Raw genomic sequence first — 25,784 nt, forward strand, 5'->3', positions numbered from 1 at the left:
CAAATATCCAAAGGCACGGAAAAAAATCCTGCACGTGTCTTCCTCATTTGGGTGTGAGACCCGCAGTCTCAAGTCTTGCTCTTGAATTGCTCCTCTGCTTTAGGTATCACTTCAAAATTTCTCTTCTCCCATTGACTATTAGCAACACTCAGTGAAGAATACTTACTTAACTCAAGAGCCAGTATGACCGACCAGGAGCAGGATAGAAAGCACCAATTGGGTAATTGAACCAGATGCATTTTTGCATCCTTCAATTGCTGAGACCTGATGAGATCACCATTCATTTTGGGCCAGTGTTGATTTCCCTGAACTCCCTAAATTCTCTTCTGTTCATGGAAGTGCTCTCTGTCAAGTTTGAGTTTGAGGACCCAGATTAATCTTGTGGAGAATGTAGAATCCCAGTGCCCCCCCACACCAGATGTGTATTTATTGAGATGCCCAGATGATGTTTATGCTCCTTAAGTTATAGAAGCACTGCCCCATCTTAAGTCAAAGATTTTCTTTCTTTTTTTTTTCCCTCAAAGATTGTCTTTGATAGTGGTAAGCTTCCCAGTGCAGACAGTCATCTCGTAAACCAATAATCAAGGTCTACTAAGAACTCAAAGGAACCTTGCATGAGCTAAATTCATATTACAGCTCATTCCCCCATGCATTCTTTTAAATATTTATTATACCCATGTGCTATGTAGCAAGCTTGTAGAAGTCAGAGGACAGTTTGCAGGAGTTAGTTCTCTCTTTCTGCCATGTGGGTTGTGGAGATGAAATTTAGGTTGTTGGGCTTAGAGGAGAACATCTTCACCTGCTCAACGACCTTGTCTCTCTGTCCCTTTCTTTCTAATCATATATATCATATTATATAATTTACAATATATATTTTTTTTCTTGAGACAGGTTCTCACCTAGGCTGGGTCCTCCTGCCCCAGCATCTGAAGAGCTGAGATGACAGGCTGAGATGATGCCTGGCTTCATTGTCATATTAAGTGCCAGAGTTGAAATCTGCACAGAGTGAAAGGCACATACATGTGTCTCCTTTTCACACCAGAACCATAGTCAGCGCATGGCCAAGTATAGAAAATGTACAACGAGGGGCTGGGGTTCATTTTCACTGTAACTTGGTGATAAATTTGGAAGCATCTAGAAGATATACCTCTGAGCATGTCTATCATAGCATTTCCAGGGAAGTTTAACTGAGGAAGGAAGACCCTGTTGGAATGGAGACAGCACCATTCCGTGGGCTGTGGTTCAAGACGGAATGAAAAAGACATATGAAGTGTATTTCCCATCAGTAGTTGTTAGAGCCTGCAAGTAGTCATCTCTCTCCTTCCTGCCTGTGGGCACACTGTGACCAGGTGCTCTAAGCTCCGGTTGCCATGCCTTCTCCAACACAATGGATTGTGAGCCAACATGCAACCAATCCTTCGGTTGCTTTTTTCAGCTATTTTGATCCAACAATGAGAAAAGTCACCAACATGCCACACAAACACATAGAGACATTCTTCATAATCTCGTTTTAAATATCTATATTCCCAAGAACCAAATGTCTGTCAATAGGTGAATATATAATCAAATGCTATATATCTATATAATGGGAAAAGAGGTAAAACAAAAACAGAGAATGAACTATTCATGTACACCATAACATAGATGAATTCAAATAATTTTGCAGAGTAAAATGAGCTATATCTAAACTATAAATGGTGTATAATTCAATTTACGTAAGATCTAGAAAATGTAAAGTAATCCATAGTACAGTCATTTCTTGAGGGAGGAAAAGAATTAGGTACTGTTGTTTGGAAAAAGCAGCCTCCAAAAGGGTAATACATTATAATAAAGTTTTTATTTTCATAGGACATACGCACAGAAGGATTATCCATCAAGAATGAAATTTGAAGTAGTTTTGTTTCATTAGTTAATAATAAACCATGAAGAAGCCTTGCTAATTTAATTTATTAAATATTATAATAAAATATTTTAAAGAAACACAGCATCTCCCAAGACTGCTGAGAGGAGAGTACTGATCAAAGACGCAGGTTTTACTATTTAAACAAGGTCATAAGATCATCTCTGGGACTCACGGAACCCTGTTCCCAGACTGCTTAGGCAAGAGCAGAGACAGGGAATCAATCCATCATAAGAAAGGGGCTGGAACCCACTACATTTTCAGCGGTCTTCCTTCCCTCAGCACACTGGCCAACAGTTGATTTCTTATGAACCATCTTATTGACCGAGTGTGTGAAGGTCAGACGCTAATGTACTCTAACAGAGACTTTTGGTGGCTCTATTAAAAGTAATGTTGTGTCTTGTGGGATTTCATAATGAAGCCAGCCTCAGGGCAGAGCACATAGCCATTGAGGGAGACATGTAACTTGGTTTTAAATCTCCTCTCATTGAACGGCATTACAAGAAGAGCAGGTGGGAAGCTCAGCGGAGTCACTACACAGGGCAGTGCCAACCAGAGAACTTGGCCTCTCCACAGCTCGCTTCATTTGCATGCCACTAATGACACAGCACATTCCATTGGATTTCTTTTTTTAAAAATATTTATTTATTTATTATGTATACAATATTCTGTCTGTGTGTATGCCTGCAGGCCAGAAGCACCAGACCCCATACAGATGGTTGCAAGCCACCATGTGGTTGCTGGGAATTGAACTCAGGACCTTTGGAAGAGCAGGCAATGCTTTTAACCTCTGAGCCATCTCTCCAGCCCCCTCCATTAGATTTCAACTTGTCCTCTCATGCAATAAAAAAAAAATCCTATTTGTCCTATTCCATATCTACCTGTGGGTTCCGGATAAACAGTGAAATAGACCTGATACCACAGACCTGTTTGCCTGGGTCGGACTTGTTATAAGTTTGCCTGAGACTGAGGGTTGTCCACTAGCTGCCTTTTCCTGCCACTTAAAAACAGAATGACAGCCTTATTGAGCGCTTATTATATACGGGAAGAAAGGATATCCCCCTTCTTTCTGCATGTTTGTCTACCTTAGTCTAATTAACTTCCCTTCAGGTATAGAGGTAGCAGTAATCTGATTATTCCAACCTAGGAATTATATTCAAATCTGCTTTAACAACAGGCATGGTTACACTCACCTGTAGCCCTAGTCTGTGGTCTGTAATGAGTCTTTTTCTGTCTCATTCGCCAGCTCCCAAATAACGACATGCAGATGTATTTATTATGGGAGCTTGGCCTATAGTTTAGGCTTATCCCACTAGATCTTATAACTTAAATTAACTTAAATTATATTAATTTACATGTTGCCACATGGCTTTTTACCTTTCTTTCATTCTGTGTATCCCACTCCCTCCATGTTTTGTTGGTGTGTGATGCTTGCTTAGATTTCTATCCTCCTTCCTTTCTCTCCGCCTAGAAGTCCTGCCTATACACCCTGCCTAGCTACTGGACATTTAGCTCTTTATTAAACTAACCACAGTAATATATCTCCACACAGTGTACAAATATCCCACATTTCCTCCTTTTTGTCTAAATAAAAAGGAAAAGTTTCAATTTTAACACAGTAAAGTTATATACAAAAAGGACAATTACCAAACAAGAAATACATTCACAATGTCTAGTCTGTCTTTGACAAATTTAAAGAAAATATTACATTATCTTTCCTATTTTAGTGAGTCCAAAGTTTTGCACCTAATTACTTTTTATCTTAACATATATTATCAACCCAAAACAATTTTTTTAGACCTCAAAGCATTCTCCTAGATAAACAACCTAAGTTTTCATGTCTCTCAACCATGTATATTTTACACCTCTTTTGTGAGTTTCTTTTCTGAATTTGTAACAAGGAAAACTGTAAACTATAACCATCTAGTCTTTTTTTTTTTTTTTTTTTGGTTTTTGGAGACTGGGTTTCTCTGTGGTTTTGGAGCCTGTCCTGGAACTAGCACTTGTAGACCAGGCTGGTCTCGAACTCACAGAGATCCGCCTGCCTCTGCCTTCCGAGTGCTGGAATTAAAGGCGTGCACCACCACCACCCGGCTAACCATCTAGTCTTCAATCTCAACACAGACCAGAGAAGGATATACCAATCACCTGAGTAAACAAGAAATGCAGAGCAACCAACTTCTGAAACTATAAAAATGACAGACATTTGTCTGCCTAGACAGTCACTCAAGGTTCCTTTGTAACATTAAGGCATCTATATTCAACCTGCAGGCCTAGAATATCTGACAAACTTTTCTGTGAAGTCTTGGCTGGATAGTCTATGCACGGCTGCAAGTGCTTTGTAAATTCAGGTCCATCTGAGTTTGGCTGGACCATCTCAGTTAGGAGCTTTGAAGTTGTCTTGGATGTGGAATTTTGAGGAAGCTATAACAGAGGCATTCTGAGAGGCTGCATCACCTGGGCTACTTGTCTCCACTGGTGTCTGGTCTTTTTTTTTTTTTTTTCTGAAAACACATAAACTTTTGAAGGTAGCATATATATCTATATTAACACAAGTACAGAATGTGCAGTGTGTATAAGTCACCTAAAGAAGATTTTTTTTTTGTCCTATGTTTTGGCAGGTAAAGTCATCTGTCAACTTTATACGTCCATTTGTACTGTATAATCAACCTCTTTCCATGCCATCTGAAAAGATGTTATGTAATAGTGAGTTATGAGAACTGTGTAGCCAACAAGATTTGTCATGTCTCATCCAGCCTCAGAGATGTTACCATGTCAAGCTTATACATCACATCTCTTGTAGGCTTTCTTGGCTTTTTCTTTCACATTTGCAGTCAAGCTCCTCAGGAGCTCTCCTCTGGATTAAATCTGATTTTTATTAATTTTGAAGTGAACCATAGCTTTCCTGTGGAAACAAAGGCATAACCTCTCCCCCCAATGCACCATATTTTCTGACTTCCATTTTGAAGTTAAGACATTCTTAAAATATATAGGTTGGTTTAATTTAGCAGTTTCCATAATCGAATGTGTCTGAGCCCCTATTATTTTTGTGCATTATCATTTAAAAAATTCAAAGTCAACAAAGCACCATACAGGATCCAGATATCCTGTGTATTTCCCATCCTTATGTGGTTTATTGTTTTTATATTACTTTCTTTAAAGACTTTATTTTATTATTTTTAAGCTATTTATTTCTTCTATGACTGTCTATACCAATTTTATTTTCCTCTTTAGCCTCTAAGCACATTTTTAAACAGACTCTATGTGTTCAGAGGTTTTCTTGGACTGGACCTGAGTTTACAAAGCACTTGCAGCCATGCATTTGCAGCGCTCTCTGGCCACATGAGCCAAATCTTAAACTGCTGCGATGCTGCTGCAGCGCTCTGGAGGCTGGCTCTGTCCCCTTCGGATCCCCGAGGGTCTAGCCTCATGTCAGCAGCACTGTACAGGAGCTGCTTTTACCACCCCAGCTCTGGGAATTTGCTGAGTCCCAGTGGCAGGCATTTTCACCTAGTGCACTGGCTACTCAAGCACTCTGCTGCATGGCAGGATCTCTTAGAAAAGACACACGTGTTCTGAACTTTTTTTTTTTTAGCTTTCTCAGGTTTTGTGTGTATGTGTATGTGTGTGTGTATACACATATATATATGTGTGTGTGTGTGTTTATGGACATTGGGTGCCATATGCCAAGTCTTCCTCTGTCCCATCAGTCACCTCCCAAATAATAACACAGGGATTTATTAATTATGAAGGCTTGGCCTTACCTTATGTTTGTCCCACTAGCTCTTATAACTTTAATTAACCCATTTATATTAACCTACATTTTGCCTCATGACTTTTTACTTTTCTTTCATGCATATCCAACTCCGTCCCTGTCTTGTTGGTGTCTGATGAATACTTCAATTCATCTTCTACTTCCTGTTTCTCTGCCCTGAAGTCCCGCCCCTCCATCCTGCCTATTTGGCTCTTTATTAAACCAATCACAGTAATACATCTTCACACAGTGTGCAAACATCCCATAACAGTGGTCACCACGCTTCCATCAAGTCTCTGCAATGGCAAAGCCAGAGTGCATGTGCTTAACTGACCCTAGCTTGGCCATTGCCTCCCTTTGCAGATTAGTATCCCGGAATGCACATCAGGTGAGCAAGACATGCCATTTAGGCCAAATTCCACAATGAGATGAGACAAACCTGTGTCCCATCGTATGCATGCACCCTAGGAAAGCTATGAATAAGGCCTGACACAAAACAGCAAATTTTAAGACATTGTAAGTTTTTTTTTAAAACAATTATCTTGTTTTCAAGCTGAATTTTATACAGAAAATGCTTGTTAAAATGTTGGATCTGCTGATAAGCCTCTATCAAAATTTGGCTCCTTGTTCAGGATTGTTAATAAATGATTTTTTTAGTAAACCCTCCATATGGATCTAGGTCAAAAACACTAACAAAGAGAATGGACAGATCATCATATTATCCTAAATCTTATTCCAAACCTCTATGTAGGCATTCCGAGAGAAGGACTCCAAGATGGCTTCTGCTGTGTATCCATTTTGCCATTTGTGTGCACTCAACCTGACTGATTTCACCACTAGAAGCTTGGTCCTTCCAGAGAAGCCTCCATGGCCCTCAAATCCTCTCCATCTCCCAGACTCAGCTTTTTGCGTCTCTACCTGCCTACCTTGGCAAGTTTCGTCCCTTCTTATTTGGCCTCAGCCCTTAAAAACCGCCTCAGCAGCCATCCTGTTTAAAGTCAAATATGTGTTTGTCACTCACGGTGAATGCCCAGGACCACCTGGAAACATCCTGGGCTTTCCTGCAGGATGTGGCCACTTCCTTGGGATAAGTTTAAACATTGGCTGCTTGAAATGAAGACCTGTGGTGTATAGGAAGAGACTTTCCTTCTGAAACTTAACAATGGCTCACTCTCAAACACATAAATACTCCCTTTGAATCTTGTTTGCTCATTGACTCTGCTTGTTCTTGTCCTGGGAAAGTCCAAAGATAAATTTTAAAACTGTACTCTGCCAGCATTTCACACTATTACTGAACTAAGGTGGGGATTGCTTGCAATCTATTAACTCTTTGCATCTTCTAAAAACAGTACTAAGTTAGAAGGGCAGCTAAGAGAGGAAGCCTTAGAGAGAACTTTGTACATTCATTGGATTGATTCATGTAAAGCTAGAGGCTTAAGGGTTTGCAACAGGACAAGAATTCTCTTTATCAAAGAAGGGTAGGAGGTGGGGGGACTTAATAGCCATGACTAGCACAGCGATGTGTTAAATCGTATTTCCCGATAGTGACCTTAGTTGAAGACAGGGCCTTTATAGATAGATGACTTCATCAAGTTAGGCTAAATTGGATTCTTTATTAGTTACAATGCTGTGACAAAATATCTGGCAAGAATCAAATTCGGGGAGGAATGGTTTCTCAGCTTGCAGTTAGAGGAGGCACAGTCAATCACAATGAGGAAGTCATGGCAGCAGGAGCCTAAAGCAGCTGGTTAGTCATGTTACATCCTCAGTCAGGAATCAGAGAGCAGTGAAGGAACTGGTACTCAACTCTTCCGTGTTTCTATTCTGTCCTAGACCTCAGCCCATTCACGCTTTGTGTGGCTTTCCCCATCTCAGTGAACTCAATCTAGAAAATCCCTTACAGACATCCCCAGAGATTTGTTTCCGGTATGATTCTAGATCCCATCGAGATAACAATCCCTAATCCAAAATGTTATACATATTGAGGAACTGTGGAGGCTGTGTGAACACTGAGACTTAAGAAGGATGGTGCATCTTCAAACGAAAGATCACCAGCAATCTCATGGTGACCAGCAACTAATGAAGGAACACAAGACATAATCTGTCCGACAGCCCTTAGAGAAAAACACATTAGTCAGCACTTTGGCCTTGGATTTCAACTTTCTAAAACCGAGAGACAAGTTTCTGCTGTGAAGCCATCCAGTTTGTGGTTCTGTGTCCGGTAAACCTTAGCAAGCAAATGCAAGCACCATGGTATTTTACCAACCCTTCGAGGCATTGATTACTATCCCCACTTGGCAGCAGAAGAAATCATGCTTCTGAAAACTCATTTCTTGGCCAAGGTTAAAAGCTTATCATTATAAAGCCACCGATGTGCACTCTTGTAGCTAAAACTTGTGCTGTTTCCAGACCATAAACTGCCTCCCACAAGAAAAAAAAATGAGGAGTGATGTGGGAATATCACGAAGACTGTGGGCAGAAGGCAGATGGGAACCCAGAAAGATGGTCCCCTGCAGGCTGGAGTACACAGGATCCAGCTCACAGCAGAGGAGCCGCATGCCACACCTCCCCTGGGGCCTTCCTGTCTGTCTTTCTTTCTTTCTTTCTTTCTTTCTTTCTTTCTTTCTTTCTTTCTTTCTTTCTTTCTTTCTCTTTCTTTCTCTCTCTCTCTCTCTCTCTCTCTCTCTCTCTCTCTCTCTCTCTCTCTCTCTCTCTTTCTTTCTTATTTCTTGGCACAGGGGTTTACAACCTGAGCAGACTGCAGTTTGGCTCAACTTCCTAAATTCCTTTCTTGGTGATTAAAGCTCTTTATCCCTAAGCCTCCCATCTGATTAAAGTCATTCAAGACTAAGGTGTGAATGACTCACCAGCCTTAAGGGATGTCTCTATTTATAACACAAAGAGAGAAAAAAGTAGTTGCATATGTTTACTCTTCATTGAAAAAAAAAATCCAAAGGATAATAGGCTGATCTTGCCTTCTTCACTGAAGGAGGCGAAGTGTCCTGAGTTTGCATTGCCATTGTTACGTTGTTGCTGTAGCACACCATTCTCTTCACTGGGGGTGCTTACTCCACTTCCATTATTTGCACATCCTCTAAAAGCTAGTTAGCTTAAGGGGTTGTGCATTTTTACAGAAAACACACGTGACAAGTTCAGCCGCATAGGACACTCGGGCAGAGTAGGCGAAGGAGCGATGGCGGGATATTTAGTACTGCAAAGGTTTTCTATATAGTTGTACCAATAGGAAGCCAGTAGAGCTCATGACTGGAAATATGAGATACAAAACACTGATTTCCGCAGGATGTCTGTGACTGTGTTAACCACGGACTTTCATAGACAAGAAGTCACAAGGCAGGATAATGTAACCTGATTACATTGTAGAACCAGATGTAAGAAGACCACTGAACTCTGGATTCTCCTGCTTTGGCCTGCCAAGGGCTGGGTCACAAGCTTGTGCCACTCCACTTGGCTCAGCCTTCCAATACTTCAAGAGAAGATAGGGATATGGACACTTGCATGTGAATTTACATTTTTAGAAATTTGTGTACTATTTTCCTATTTTCTGTCTTTTGTTGTTTGCTTTGTTTTTGTTTGTTGAGACAGGGTTTCTCTGTGTAGCCCTGGCTGTCTTGGAACTCACCCTGTAGACCAGGCTGGCCTCAAACTCACAGAGATCTACTTGCCTCTGCCTCCTTATTGCTGGGATTGAAGGCCTGGTCCTATTTTCTGGATATGGAAGTCAGAAGCCCTAAAGAGAAGGTATAGGCAGGACTGGTCTTATTTGTAAGCTTCAGGGGCGTTTCCTTAACTTTCACACTTCTCAGAGGCGCTCTCATCGCTTGGCTCCCGAGCCAGCATGTTGCTATCTTTTTTCCCTTGGCTCTTTATCAGCATATATTCTTCTCTCAATTCTGACATGCCCCCACAACCCGCACTGTGCACAAGGATGCGCAGACAATCCAGTACGGCCTCCAAAATCTTATAATTCCAAACTTAAACCACACTTACACAGTCCCCTTTCCGACCTAAGGGTAAAGTGGTACAATCACAGGTTCAAGGGACTAGGGTGACGTCACTGGAAGCAAGGCTCATGCTGCCTACCTGAGTCAGCAACTAATTCAAGTTATATAAATAGTGTCTGTAGTAGAATGATAGGGAGTCTGAATCATACTTTATTTAGACTTCTCTTCTGTGCTGCCTCCACATATCAAAAAGGAACATACGGTAAGTAAACAAGGCCAGCAAAATATCAAGAACTGTTGAAACTAGGGCATCGGTGCCTGAAGGCTTATTATTTTTTATTTTATGTAAAATTTAAAGATTCCCATATAAGGAAATTTAAAAATAAACCACATGGAGACAAAGAGAAATACATCTGCCGGGCAGTTACAGTTCTCAGACTGTTAAATGTTCGTAACTGTCAAATGATTAGCACTAATCTGCTCAGAAATATAAAGCACAAACATACACAATTGCCTCTAGGGCCATTAATTTTATGGAAAAACTGCCGGGTGGTGGTGGCGCACGCCTTTAATCCCAGCACTTGGGAGGCGGAGGCAGGCGGATCTCTGTGAGTTCGAGACCAGCCTGGTCTACAAGAACTAGTTCCAGGACAGGCTCCAAAGCCACAGAGAAACCCTGTCTCTAAAAAGAAAAAAAAAAAAAAAAATTTATGGAAAAACTGTTTCTCATTGAGTCTATATTTCTAGACAAGATTGCCATGTGGATCAACTGGCTTATGGACAAAGGCGTCACTCTCATGAACGGAAGTGGAGATGGTTCAATTTGCTGAGGGTGCAAGAAGAACAGAAAAGGGGCGGGGGACGATTCTCTAGGTTTCGTTCTCGAAATTGAACTCAATCTTCACACATGACAAGCATATACCTTACCAGAGAGCTACTATGCCCAGCCCATATCACTTTTTGTGTGTGTGTGCATGTGTATGTGTGTGTGCGTGTGTGTGTGCATGTGTGTGTATGTGTGCACATTTCATTTAGCAGATTCTGGTTGAGGAATAGGGGAGGTCCTACCTGCCCTGCTCTCTCAGGCCCTTCCAGGCACATGTCAAGTCTTCCATTCCTCTAGAGCATGGGTTGAGGACTTAGAAGCCAATAATCCAGAGGCTCTGCCATGGACAGCCTTCATCTACCCATGGCTTCAACTCCCTTTTCCCTTTACCAGGTATTAGCTGTCCATGCCCAGCTTGCGGACATGGATGAAGGACTGCCTCTCACCTGCAATGCTCATGGATCATTAAATTAGACTCCTCTCTGCCTGGTAGGGGAAGCTATTTTATACTTTTATTAACTCCAAAGGTCCATTTGAATTACACTGCCTATTTGGTTAACAAGTTGTCCTTGTTACAGCCTATGTCCTTACCACCTCGGACACCTGGCCTTTAAAGGGTGCAAACAGGGAACAGAAATTTTCCCCCCACCTTAAGGAACCTTTCGAAAGGCAGATGTCATTATCATTAAGTCATAATGAAAAATAATAGCAGGCTCTTGGAAAAACAGTTTTTGCTTCATTATCCCATTTTCGGAGGAGAGAAGAGTGGGTGTATTCATAGGCTTCCTTGTCCACTTCCCCCACTTTTCTTCAGGAAGGAAAGATGAGAGTTTTTGAACAATAACAATGCTTAAAGTGTAAGACTCTTCAGTCCCATTAACACATTGCCTTTCTGCCAAGTCATAGCCTGACTCTATGACTCTTTAGTAATCTTGGGCACCCCAACATTATTGATGTAGTGAAGAAACATCAATGTACTTGTTTCCAGTTGAATCTATCATCAGTTATTACGGAATGACCAGACAAAAACACACAAGAGTTAAGTTTAGAGAAACCTCAGAACTATATGTCAAATGACTAAGAAACAATCAAAGCCCAGGTTTACTTTTCTTGCCTTACCCTCCATGGAAACCACCCTACTGATACTATTCACCTTTGACAAGCACAAGAGCATAAATCTCTTTAAAAATTGTAAAGAATAAGTTGAATTGAATTATTCTCTCCCTCCCTCCCTCCCCCCCCCCTCTCTCTCTCTCTCTCGCTCTCTCTGTGTGTGTGTGTGTGTGTCTGTCTTTGTGTATGCCAATTAGCTCATATAAACCTCAAAAGACTAATCTGTATTTTCTGTATTTTCCCGTCAGTCTGTAGGTCCTGGGTATTGAACTCAGGTCAGCAGGTTTGGCAAGGGCACCTTTAACCACAAGTCCTCTCACCAGCCCCCTGTACCCCAAGTATAAATCACACCTGCTACTTCTAGCCTGCAGTTCAGCTTGTTTCTTTCCACTGTGACTGATTTTGAACAACGCAGTCTTATCTTCCCCATGCTTCAGCATCCTCATCTCTGAAAAGGGATAATAAAACTCCCTCTCTGGAAGGCTCCCAGGATGAATTCAGACAGTGTAAAGGGGGCTGTAGTGGTGTCGATCCATGGATGAGGAAGTTCACAAAGCCCACTGTTTCTCAACATTTTCTCTGTGGTTTACTTGTGTCTGATTTAGCAGGGATGCTGTTTACAAAGCCAGACAGTTTCTCCTCCTAGGATCCATTATTGGAAATTGCTGGAGGCACAATCTATATTTATAACAGGAAGCCTGGGCATGTCTTCTGTGTAAAGACTTGGGAATATCCATAGTGTCGATTGCTATCATCATTGTCTTTGTCTTGGATACAGTCTAATGATCTGGATCCTGGGTGTCCTTGTCTCCACAACAGTGGGTACCAGTCAAAACTGGATTTTTGAATCCAGCACTAGTGAGTCCTGATAGTTTAGAATTAAGAACACATGTCTCTGTGTCTACACTTTAGAGTATCCCACCACATTGGGATACACTGGCCCACACACTCATTTGGATCCTGGGTGACAACCCCTTTGTTATGTAACCATTCGGTCATTGTCTATGATACTGAGATAAGTGCTTGTTGACAAGGCCTACACTAAGGCACACACACCCATGTAAGAAAACTTTCAGGGATTTCCTCTCCCTCGCAGCCTTCTGGTATTATATTCATTAACATTTGATTACTTTTCTGTAGTTTTTCCTAATTACATTCATATATGCTTCTGCATTTTTGCTGTTTTTACCTGTTGCAGAAATATTTTTTTCTACTTTGGGTAACTGAGTCAGCTCTGGCTACTGTAACACATGGCTATAGATTAAACAGTCTAAAAAGAAAACGTTTGGGAGTCTGCGAAACACAAGGTCAAGCGATTGACTGCAAGGGCCAGTGTGTGTTGAGGACTTGCTTCCTGGTTTGCAGATGGCTGTTTCCTTGCTGCGCTCAGTAGCAGCGTGCTCCTTCCTAGAACAAACAGGTCAGGAAGATAATTTCAAGCATCTTTGAATAGCACACAAAAGCTCGAACCAATCAAACAAAGCATAAAGAAGCAGTGTTCAAAACAGAGAGTCAACTCTTCCAGGGTTTAAATCCTTCCAAACATGACATTTGTTTGGAAGAACCCTGGCTTTAGGAAGTCTGTTATAACAGCTCTCTTACAAAATTACCGTGACGTTAATTAAATATAGTCTTGGATTTGTCAAACCAAGAAAGCAATGACTCTGGGGAACCCAAAAGACCATTCTTTTCTCGAAGAGCAAAGTCTTCTCTAGCTTGCTTCAGGGTGCATCCATTCATCCCCTATGTGTTTTTGAGCACAGATTGTGTGGTAGGCACTGTGGAAAGTACCTCAGATAGTAACAGGCAGTCAGCAAGGGGAATGAAGAAACAAGAAGAATGAAAAAGCCAACCGAACCGGTGTTATAAGGAGATAAAACGTGTGCCTATGATTTAAATGCACTGAAAATCTAATGAAAATGTCATGTAGGAATACTTCATTTACTGTCCAATGGCAACTGATGCTCTAATTCTGTGGAGAGTTGTCTAAGTCTAGATGAGATTCTGTCATCGTAATATCAGTTATCTTATTTACGTCAATTGCAATTGTAAGACTACTTTAATATCTCTAAACTAGCAGTAATATTTTTTTTTCAAAAAAATCGACTGGGTTTACTTTGATGCCTGTGCAGGTTAATTTCAACTCTCAATTTGAATTACCTAGAAAGGGAATTTCAAGTGAGGAGTTCCCTCCACCCACTCAGTTTGGCCTCTGGGCCTGTCTGTTAGGGATGGTCTTGACTGTTTATCAAGGTGGGAAGACCCACCCTGAGTGAGAGGAAGTATTTCATAGGCTTGACCCAGCAAAAAGGAAGGGGATGCCTATTCTCCCTCCGTATTTCCCTGTGGGTGGGATGGGAGAGTTTCTGCTCTGACTTCCCTGAAATGATGGTTGGTACCTTGGTACTGTAAGACACATAAATCCATTCCTCCCTTATGCCACTTTTTGTCAGGGCCTTGAAGGACGCCAACAGAAATGAAACTAGGGCAATGATCTAATCTATGATCTTTGGGAATATTTATCCGGCGCATTTGTAGTCTAAAACACCTTTAAAATTTGGAGTTTAGACAAGCATACAGCTGTGATTTCAAGAGATACCAGATTCTTAGAAGGAAGTTCAAATCTGATTGACGGTCAGAATCAAGAGAGAGAGCTCAGGAAACCAGGCTGAAGACCAGGGTTGTTACTATAACAACTAGACAAGCAGGGCAGCATTGTCCCAAAAGAGAGTGGTTGTGGAGAGTGACCAAGATCCTATGATATAGTTGAAGCAGCTGTCTGTCACCCTGTGCATATAGGCGACACTCACATAGTCTGGACCAAAATGCCCTCTTCACTAGGCAAAACTACTCAGCTGTCTATTTGTTTATGTTCTACCAACACCTCATACTGGCTTAGCTTAAGTAGTTAATAATATCTACTTATACAATAGGTGGGACTCCAGTAAACACCATATAACAGCGTTCCAGGAATACATGCTATAAATGTGAACACAATGACCTATGACACTTCCACGAATCCCCTTGCTCACCGCTGATCTGGGAAAACCCACTCATGTGAAAAATATGGGAAACCCACTCGTATGAAAGTATGGAAGACCCACTTGTATAAAGCACGCCCACTGTCTTACCACGTCCTTCACTGAGTTAGTCTCTGCTACTCTTCCGTGACCACAGGTTGCTATCTAACTTGATGACACGGCTCTGGTTCTCAGAACGAAGCAGTCATGGGTGGCTGTTCCCTAGGGAGAGCCTTGCAGAATTGGATAACACATGAGATGTGCCACAGCAATCTGGAACTCAGCATGTGGAGTCTCAGACGGGCCACTCGTAGATTCCCTTCTGAATGAAAATTCGTCACCTCAAACTCTACTTCCACAACAGTCTTTTGTCTTTCCTAACAATTCGTTTCTTCCTCAAGTATCTTTCTGTGTGCTATGCATTTACTAAACACCGATTTAATCCATCTTTTCTCATTAGAGCCCCTTGTCTCTAGCTGTGTTTAATGGCATATATGGTCTTCTAGATTAATTGGCAGAGATGCCCAAGAGTCCCAGGAGCGTTTGGTCTCTTTTGGGAAGGAATGTCTAAGAATATCTCACTTGATACCTCAGAAAGAGGGGAGGGTGAGGATTGGGACAGAAAGCACATTATCCCCAAGGGGATAGGTTGTAGATACCCTGCGTCTGGAATCAATTCCCCAAGGGATTAGGTTGTTGATACCCTGCAGCTGGAATCAATAGCTGCTCTGACACCTAATCTTCAGCACCATTCTAACTGTAGCCCAAGGAACTTCTGCATCCTTTGCAGCCTAGTTACCTGAGTGTCATGCGTAGTCCTCTCCCGTGAAAACTCCATTCTCTCTTTTTATAATGTGCAAACAGGTGGAAAGACCCACGCTGAAGAAGGTGACCTCCTTGGTGTTTAAGTATTTTTTGCCTCAGTTGTTATAAAGATTCATTTTTATCAAATTAAATTGCAAGAAAGATGGTTCAGATGATGATGATGGTGACCACTTGTTTAATTTTGCTATATTTGCATAATGAGAGCATGAGGAGTCAATCTCTTTCTACTGTTTCTATAACAATAGTCACTAATTATCTCCAGTTGGCCCTGTTCATCAGAGCAGTATAATCATCTATGAACACAGCACTTCCCCCCCCCCAAACAGAATTTAAAGGCCGAAAACTTTGATCGGAAGCTACCAGGACAGCAAAGCAAAACAATTCACAGAACTATAGTCCCACTTCACTAGTAAGTAAAGAATTTTAAAAATAATTTATGCCACTAAAGGTTGCCTATCTGAAAATCTATAACCCTCCGTGTTACAAATATTCACCAAGCACATGCTTTGTATCAGACACTGTGCTAGGATCTAAGCGTGATTTGACAGGCAGAATCAGATCAGCACTTCTTCGATGGTGCTCACGATAGACCACCAGCACATAGGAAGTTAATCACTATAAACTGTGGTGACTGCAGCCATTTATCACGACGGTTGTTCAAGAGTTCTAGAGAGACAAATCCATGGGCTCTTTCTCCGGAGGTGTTTTTATTTTGAATTTTGGAATTCCCTTTAAATCACATACCTCTGGGGCAGGTGTGAACAAGGTCAGCGTGTTTGTGAGGCATACCTGGACTAACAGGTGCATGGGAATTCTTGGCTTCCTGTGAAGATTTCTGCAAACAGAGCATTCCTCTGCCTCTGCGCTTTCACCCACACCCTGTTCCCATGGCGTTTTTGGTCAAATGTTTATACAGCTGCGAGAAAGAAAAACTTGGGGAAGGAATAAAATCAACATTTGAGACTTAAAACAAAAGCAAAACCAAAAAATAGTCCAGGCTCTGACTTTGATTTTTCCATCGTCTATGGTTTGAAAAAAAAAAACAAAAAAGGTTTTGATTCACAAAGAGGCTAAGTGAAGAAAAACATGGAGTTAAACTGTGGCAGAAGGGATGCTGTTCAGTGTAGTTAACAGAAGCGTGGGCACTACCTGAAATACGTGTCTGGAAGAAACAGGCCTAAAGCCTCCCCAGCCAAGACACAGTGAATGACTTGACGCTGTCTCAGTGCAACTAGCAATTCCCAGAAGCCCTGAGAAGGTAGGCTAAGCCACTCATCCCAATCCCTTATTTCCAGAAAAAAAGAAATGTCGAAAAGCCAAAGAGAGGATTCATTCAATATGGCCACATTAGCAAGAGGAGCAAACGAAGGAGTCTAATGTCCTCAAGGGTGTCTTTGGGGTATGCTATGCTTCCAGGAAAAAATTTAGGAAGAACTGGGACAAGAGGTCCATATGGCTAAGCAGTGTGCTCCAGGTGTGCTGTCTCTCACTGCCTTGCTTCTGGTTCGGCAAGGCACCCCAAAGAAATCCTTACCATGCCTTTGCTCAAGGGGATCGATGTGGTCCCGAGGAGATGATTGCTTCTGCTCAAGTGTACAATCTCACCATCGTGGACAGCTCCCCCTATCCTGCGGGCATATGTGAGACTATTTTGCAAGCTTCTGTGGTTCCTGGATCCCAGAACAGCTGATCTCAGGGCCTTCGGTCTTAGAGATGAATGAGATACGTTTTGAGTGATGAACATGTTGAGCCCAGAGTTCAGCAGGCTACTCAAAATAAAGGATGCAGGCAAAAACTAAAGATACTGACCATGCACTTCTGTTCTCTTTAGTTATCGTGTAGGCCCAAGTGAGAAGTTGATGCTTTTGTGTTTGTTTGTGTTTGTTTCTGTTTTTTCCCCAGCGTTTCTCTGCAGCTTTGGAGCCTGTCCTGGAAACTAGCTCTTATAGACCAGTCTGGTCTTGAACTCAACAGAGATCTGCCTGCCTGTCTCCCGAGTGCTAGGATTAAAGGCGTGCGCCACCATCACCCAGCTGGAGTCAATGCTTTTTAACAGTAGCAACTTCTAATCGCCTATTTCAACGCTAATCTTCTTCTTCCCATTGTGTCACAGAACGCTGACATCTCATACCTGATACTTTTATCACAGACTCTTGCACCCGCATCCAATAAAACCCTTCCTACAGCTCTTGCCATCCTGTCCTCTCCAGAAATGGACAGAATGAATAAAGGACAAGTGCTCTCTGACACACAGAGTTGTTATAGTAATAGACCAAAAAGGAGGCAAACACGTAACAATCAAATGTGATAAACAGCCGTGCAGGTTGTGGGACAGAGAGTGACACATATCAAATAAGCTTCTAAGGTTGTTAAGTCTGAAGGGATTGATCTTACGTGAGGCACTTATATCTTAACGTTAGGGTATTTATATCTTAACAAGGGGCAAACCCTCAGGCCGAAGAAATGAATTGTTAGAGATGGGATTTTAACAACAAAATGCCTCATGAGAAGTTTATTTGGGGTAGGGGCAGACGATTATTTACATGGAGTTTTCCTGATCCCATTAACCAACTCACCTGTGAAACTGCTGGAAGGATCTATTCTAAAGTTGGCCTAAATTCACAAATACAAAAAGTCTCTGTCTGAACGTGGGAATATATTGAGCTGCTGAGAGGTTCCTTGTTAGGATAACATCAGGCAGTAGAGCAAGGATGGACCTTCATTGGTCCTTTGACCCAGTGCTGCATTGTTTGAGGTTTTATGATTAATATTTTACTGTGAACACAAGGAAAGTCTTTCTCTGCTAAAGAGCTTTTGTCCTAGTGGCCGTCAAGTCGTGATAAATGATTTGAAATTTACGAATTTTTCCAAGCTTTGAATGCCCTATTCTAGCACGTTAGAGGATTGTGTCTGAATCTCATGGAAAGAAGTGAAGGCCGCAGGGACCAGGGATAACAAGAGTTGCTGTTTGGTGATATTGAGCTATGCAGGAAGTTGAAAAGTTATTTTTTAATATATATATATATATATATATATATATATATATATAAAATGAATGTATTATGAGCACTATATATGTATACATATGGGTGTTTTGCCTGCATGTTTGTCTGTTTACTGTATGGGTACTATGCCCATGGAGGCCGGAAGAGGACCTCCCTAGGACCAGAGTTACAGATTACTATAAGCCACTATGTAGGTGCTGGAAATCGAATCTGGGTTAGGTCCTCTGCAAGCACAGACAGTGCTATCAACCATCTCGCTCGCCCAATAGTGCATCCAGAACCTACCAAAAGAACCCAGAATGATCTCATCAGTTCAATCTTAATCATATGTGCAAAGATTCCCCTCCCCCCACACAAAAGGTAACATTCACAGGGCTATGACCTGAATATCCTTGTGGGGCATTACACATGTGTTAAGTAAAAGCCGACGAGAAGAAGAGAAAGGGTGAGGGCTGTATCTAAAGCATCCAGCAAATGAGCCCACTGTAAGGAAAACTCAAATCAAGGTTTATAGGCCAAGAGTGAGAACAGGCCTTAAATCAAGATTTATTAAAGGTGAGAACAAGCTTCGATTCTGATTCTTTATCGATTACCATTTCAAACACTAAATGTTTCTAATGTACTATGTGGATGGCGTGTGATAACAGGAAGCTGTGTAGTTCTGTCGCATCAGGATCTTGCTGCTACCTCTTGACATAGTGAGACAGACAAAGCGACGCTGCATGCTCATGCAAATCTTGTGTCTCTGAAGTGATTTGCTGCTTAATGGTTGTGCTCCAAACACCAGTTTTACATTTATGGCTTCATTCGAATCAAGTGTGAGAAACTGACTATCACTTTGACGGTGATACAAACTCTGGGAAGAATGAATACAAGCTTCCAGTTCGCCAGCGTTTGACTGGCCACTGTGGGGAAAACCACTTCTCTTCATTTGTTGGAGGTTTTTCGATACTAGTCAGTTTAGTGCTGAAATCTGCAATGTAAGGAGTGGTTAAAGGTTTACGGTTACTTTGTGTGTCAGAGATGCGTTTAGATGTCAAGAGAAGAGTCATATAGCTTGTTTTTTAAAAAAAATGATAGCCATTTCTCTTTATATATGATTTTTTTCCTCTTTGTACAACTAACAGCTATTAACGAGGATCTCTTGGTACAGCTAATCTTCCGTTTATTGATCTGGCTCCCAGTTACGTGGCTATATAGAGCTTGTTAAAATTCATCAAGCTGTACTAATAGCATATCCATACATTATATTTTTAAAGCTTAGCAATTTCTTATTGTTAGTAAAATCAGGAAATGCAGAGATGCAAGAAGAAACACATTAAAAAGCATCACCAATTTGTAGTTCCTTGAAATTCTGTTGGAATGTTGCAATTTACTTATTCTTTACCTGTTTGCCTGTTTGTTGTTGATAAGATGACTTTAAATCCATCAAGAGGAAGAACCCATCTTGGCTGGGCCTGCAATGGGTTTGACTAATAGAATGCTGTGGGCTTCAAGACCATATGCCGCTTAGCCTACAGGGAACTTAAAATTCCCTTAGCTGGGAGCCAACTGCTGTGATAAGGGATGCTCAGGCAGCATAAAGGGCACATGGTGAGCCAAGTGCTATCATTGCCAGCTCCCAGTTGAGCTCCAGTACTCGACGATCATAGCCCCAGCTAGAGGCATGCGAAATAGAAGTCCCTGACAGTAAAATGGTAGCCTAAAGAATCATCAGGGATAAAGGAGTGTTGTGATTGTTTTCAACCTATGGTCCTACTTTAAAAGGATATAATCAGAGTAGAAATCCTCTGGGTGTCTATTATTTTGTCAGTTTCCCATAACTTAACCTGTATTTTATTTTTGTTGGCATAGTATGGACACTCTACAGACTATGTGATTTTGTGGTCCAGCTTGAAGCTGGCTGTGAGGTGGTGTTAACGAGAGAATGAAGAGAAACTGAGCTCAGTTGAAAGGGAGTGAGGCATGATGCAGTACTGAGGGGCGACAAAAGCAGAGTGAGACCCCAGTCCAGCCATGCTTGCAGCCTGTCCCATCAGATCAAAGGGTATTTCTGAGTCTGAGGCCAGAAGGGCAATACATGGCGCCACTGGGATATACTCAGAGCTTTGTGCCCGTGAGGTCCGTGCAAACAGAAAGGTCATAGCAGCAAGGCAGGCTTTTCATGGGGTTGGGACAGAAGGTATCTGTTCACTCTGCAGGCACTAGGCATGGATCAGACATGTTGATAGACATCTTCTCTTTGAAGAATAACCCCAAATCCCAGCAAAGAGATTCACAGATCCTGTAGCAATCATTAGATTGGTCTCTAGTGGGGAAAGGGATGTGCTCGATGTGTGAGCGGTGGCCGTGAGAGGGACTCACTGCACAGTCAGTGGTGGTGAAATGTGTTGTTGGAACTCAGCTCTCATTAGTCTCACATGGTTGGAAATATCTGAGGGTCTGCAGAGATGCACTTGCGTGAGATTGAAATCATCTTTAAAGGAAGCTGAACTGGTGTTTTACCAGAAGCACTTCACCAACATCCCTACCCTAACCCGAGCTTGAGCCCATCTCTAGCACAGCTGAGAGCTTCACCACGCCTCTCATGCTAAAAAACAAAGGACTTTCTTTTTTAAAACCCTATACAAAACCAAATACACTGATGGATGCCTGCAGCTCTGAGGGGTAATCCCGGCTACTGTCTTGGCTGAATGTGGAAACAACTAAGGGAGTATTCTCTGCACAGCTATGAGGCATTTCTTGATTACTTCAACTAGACTGGGAAGACATGACCTGAATGAATGTGGGTGGGGCATTCCAGAGGTGGTCTAGATATGAGGTTCCAGGGAACAGTGCTTTTCCTTCTGGTCTTGTTGCCGTCTCCTGACACTGGTATCTTTTGCCAAGTTCACCTACTCTTTTGCCATTCTTTATTGACATCAGAATCCAGCTTCTTGGGCCTTCTAGTGTGGACCAAAGAGGACTATAGGAAACCTCCTCTCTAGGGCTGTATTGGGGTTGGGAAGGTCCCCAGTCTTGTGGATTGAGCATCCACTGGTTTCACATCAGCCCCAATATGAAGACAGCCATTGTTGGTGGACTGACCAGACTGTCATGAGCAACCAGGTGTTAGATGGATCTTTGCTAGGCAGACAGACAGGCAGGAAAATGATGCTCTTGGTCAATTAATGTGTTCTTCACTTAAACTTGTAAGATGACCAACTTCCTGACTTTTTTCCCTCTCTTAGACAACCTTACTGTTTCTTTTCCCTCTCTAAAACAAAGAACTGATGGACTTTTCCCCAAAGTAGGAAACTCTTGTTGTGACTCTGAAATCTAGGAGGTAGGGGAGTGGGTTCATGTGATGGGAACCAATCAGCCTTCCGTTCTTTCTCTGGATTACTCAGTCCCCAAATAGTGCAAGTCAGGCAATGCAGGAGAAGGAAGGGAACTCACTGCATCCCTAAGCACACAAAAGCTTTGGCTTCACCAGACAGAGACACCATCTTTCTGTCCCCTCCTTTTCCTGTATGCTTTGGTGTGTGTGTGTGTGTGTGTGTGTGTGTTGTGTTTCTGCTTTCAATAAAATGCCCTGAGTGCTGAGATCTTGCTTTCCCCACTTACCTATTCTTTAAATCAAGGGAGAAAAAGTGTCTGTTCCTGCAATCCTAGGCAACCTCACCATGACACCATCAGTGTAGGAAGACAAGGCTGATGAGGCCAAGAGATGAGCCAACCTGGAGTCTGCCTGAGGGCCTAGCAACAAGTACTGTCAGAGGTCTGATGATGTCTAGTCAATGAGGGTGACCATACAATGTATATAAGGTTCTTCTCATTGCTGGATAAACGAGTCTGCTGTTTGCCTTTTATCTGACTCCCAATGTCTATGCCATTAATGCTGCATTCTTTCACTCCTCTCCTGAGGGAGTCGTTAGGACCCAGTAATATATCAGTATAAAAAAATCCAACCTAAGAGTAATTAATACTCTTCCTATTGGTTCTATTCTTCTAGAGAATGCCGACTAATAAAAGTGGGGGCAGCTTCATCCAGTCCTTACGTTCCACTTTGATTCTCACCACCATCCTGTACTTTGCCCTGTGTTCGAGGGAGTCAGACCTGGCAGACCCACACGTTACTATAAAGATATCACAGGTATGTTTATTTCTTGAAAATGACATGCCAAAACAATTGGCTGGTATTCTGCTTGGGCTCGTGTAAATGAAACAGCGAGTCTGACTTAATTATCCTGACATGTCTGCAGGATGTGCCCACTACTGTATGCATGCACCCACTCGGCTCTGTCACCCAGTCTTGTTATAATATGCTTAGCACATTAGCACAGTCCTGTTATAATATGCTTAGCACATAATATACATTGGCACATTGCTGTCTAGAATAACAAGGTGGAGCATTATGTTGAGCTCCTGATGTGCTTCCCACAGAAGTGGAAAAGAGGGCTTGGAGGGATAACATAGGGTGTTTAAGATGTAGGTAAGAAAAAAGAAAACGAAACCCCAAATAAACAAACAATAGAATTCAGTTGAATTCCACTGTGTGAACTTTTGCCAAAATGACTCAAGCTGGGCTTCTGCGTCTTTATTTTGGTTATTTGATCCAAGAATCACAGTAATGAAGACATTTGAAATCACCATTTGCAGGCATGTATGGTGTGCATGTATGTGTGTGAGCAGACACCAGTCTTATAAAGTCGTACATTTACTACATGTGATAGAAAATCTCTTATTGTCAACTGACGTCCCCAGAAGAAGAACAGCATCCACATTAGACATTCTACAGTCTGACTGACTGATTAACACATCAACAATTGTGGAGAACTGGAATGTTGCTGGGCTAGAAACAAAGGACCTTAGGCTATTTTAACCCCCTAGGTTTCTGGCCTACCTAATAACAAACATCCTTGTGACTATTAGGTAAGTCATTTTGGGGAATGTATGAACAGACCATAGTTTCTAGCAACCCCAAAGCTAAGAGTATCATTCGTTAGCATGTATGAGCTATGGAAGAGGTTGCTCCACTTTGTTGTAACCAGCCAGTCTGATGTTTCCATCAATATATTTTTAAAATGTCTTAATTTACGATTTCCTTTGTGCTGTGACTATAAAATTTCACAAATTAGTCATATTGGAACACTATATTTGGGCTAATTTAAATATATGTTGCTGGACGTACATTTGGCTGTAGGATATACCATCTTCTGATTGAAGGGAGAGCTGCACTTTCTGTGTAGATCACGTCAATGCAGAGTTCCACAGTTTGGTCAAACACCAGTTAAGGTCAAGGCATTGCTGTGACCATCGTTTAAGATATGATTAGTATTTAAATAAACAGACTTTGAGCAAAAATTACTCTCTGACATGTGCACAGATCTACTCCAGTGGCCTGAAGAATCCTCAGACTGAAAGGAACTCTGTCTTTAGACTCAAGACTTCAGCTTCAACTTTGGCTAGAATTTCCAGTCCCCCATAATCACATAAGCTAGCTCCTTAAACGATAGTTCCTTCTCTCTCTCTTCCTCCACATCCTGTTGCTTTCGTTTCCCTGGAGACTCAGGCACTCCATAAACCACATCCTACTCCGTATTATTTAGTGTTGCGAAAACTTCTGTTTCTGCCTGCCAATTTCAGGACCCCACTAACAATTGTTGATTTTTTACAAAGCCTCGCTGTTGCTGTGTTATTTATACACAGAGCTCTCCCACAGGAGAAAAATAATTCAGTGGTTCTTGTTTAGATCTGCAGCCTTGTGGGCTATCGTCGATGTTAATTTGAAAGCATTTCCATTGCTTCTGAAATCAACCCTGGGCCATCCAGCAATCATTCTCCATCATCCTGTTTTCCTCTGAGAAGCACTGGTCAGAGGCTTCTCACCACGTGATCCAGAGCTAGCATCATCAACATCTTGGGGGAAACTTGTTCAAAATGCAAATTCCTGCCCCAGAAAATACCTGAATGGGGCCCAGTGATGTGTTTTGAATAACTAGGCTGTCCTGTTGACTCCAGTGCAGTCCAAGTTTGAGAATCCCTGACAAGGAGGGCATTTTGTGAAGTCCTATGCACTCCATGTGCTTTGAGGAAGAGGAGGGACATCCACTGGCTCCCATGTCACTCACGGGCTCCATGAAATTTAAGCTTCATCCCCAAATCATTTCCAAAAGTTTATGCCCCAATTTCAGTTTCGCAATCAATTCACTAACTACTAGGTGAGAGCAAAGTTCTTTCTAACAGAATGGAAGAGTGAATGTGGGGTCCATTTCCCAGTGATGGCTTGTGGCCAGTGATGCAGACACCAAGGCAGCTCAGCTAAGGGCTAAGAGTCACAAAAGCACCCCTGCTCTTCTGGGCTTGGAGCCCAGGGTCTGTGAGTAGCAGGTCCCTGGTCTAGAGCTTTAGTGACAAGAGACGAAGTGGAGTATAAGGAAACAAATTAAGGGGACTTGTGAGGTGAGGCCACAGTGTCTAACTGAACCCAAAGATCAGAGAGAAATGAAGCCGGGCCCACTGAGAACGGGAAAATCTTCCATAGTTGGAGGAGTCTCCTTTTGTCACTGTCTTCTCTGAATCTCCACCTCTGTGTGCGGCCTTCCATCACTGCGTGGTGGTGTCCCCTCTGCTTTCCCGTGCTCACCCTGGTACTCCCAGCACCAGGGTCTCCTTCAAAGGCCACTTAGAATGCTGCCCACCTTTGTGCTCTTCCCTGTTATCAATCTCCTTTTTCTTTCTTCCCTTCTTTCCTCTATCATCATCACTATTATTAAATTATTATTATTATTTTGGTTTTTCAAGGTAGAGTTTCATTATGTAGCTTTGGCTGTCCTGGAACTCAAATCTACAGGCCAGACTGGCCTTGAACTCATAGAGATCCACCTGCCTTTGCCTCCTAATTGCTAGGATTAAAGGTGTGTGCCACCACTGCCCAGCTTATCTTTTTTGTGGTCATTTTGCAGGCCACTGATTAACCCAGGAATGGAAAACCTATGACTTTCAAATTTATACATCTAACTATTTTTTAAAAGAAGCACCAGAGCTGGGTGTGGCAAGGCCTGTCATCCCAGCATTTGAAGAGACTAGTAGAGAGGATCAGGAGTTCTAGGCCACCCTTAACTAGATAGTGAATTTGAGGCCATCCTGGGATGCCTGAGACCTTTTCTCAAAATTATTATTATTAGCAATAATAATAATAATAATAATAAATAATGCAATAATAAAAACTTCCCACAACGGAGTAAAATATCCCAACCAATCAGATAACAAAACAACATTAAAACAATAGCAAACATTAAAACAACAGCAAACATTAAAACAATAGCAAACATTAAGCATGGGGGTGGGGGTGGGCTGAACTTAGTTTAGAAACAACTCTTGGACAAAACATAACT

General features: G+C 42.0%; 1 protein-coding gene across 1 annotated transcript in view; it reads right to left on the minus strand.

The window, feature by feature from the left end:
• Sntb1 (syntrophin beta 1) overlaps positions 1 to 25,784 on the minus strand; it is a 224,207-nt gene that overhangs the window by 22,921 nt on the left and 175,502 nt on the right. The window lies entirely within an intron of this gene.

The sequence above is a fragment of the Chionomys nivalis genome, chromosome 17 (assembly GCF_950005125.1).
Source record: "Chionomys nivalis chromosome 17, mChiNiv1.1, whole genome shotgun sequence".
In the NCBI taxonomy this organism is placed as follows: domain Eukaryota; kingdom Metazoa; phylum Chordata; class Mammalia; order Rodentia; family Cricetidae; genus Chionomys; species Chionomys nivalis.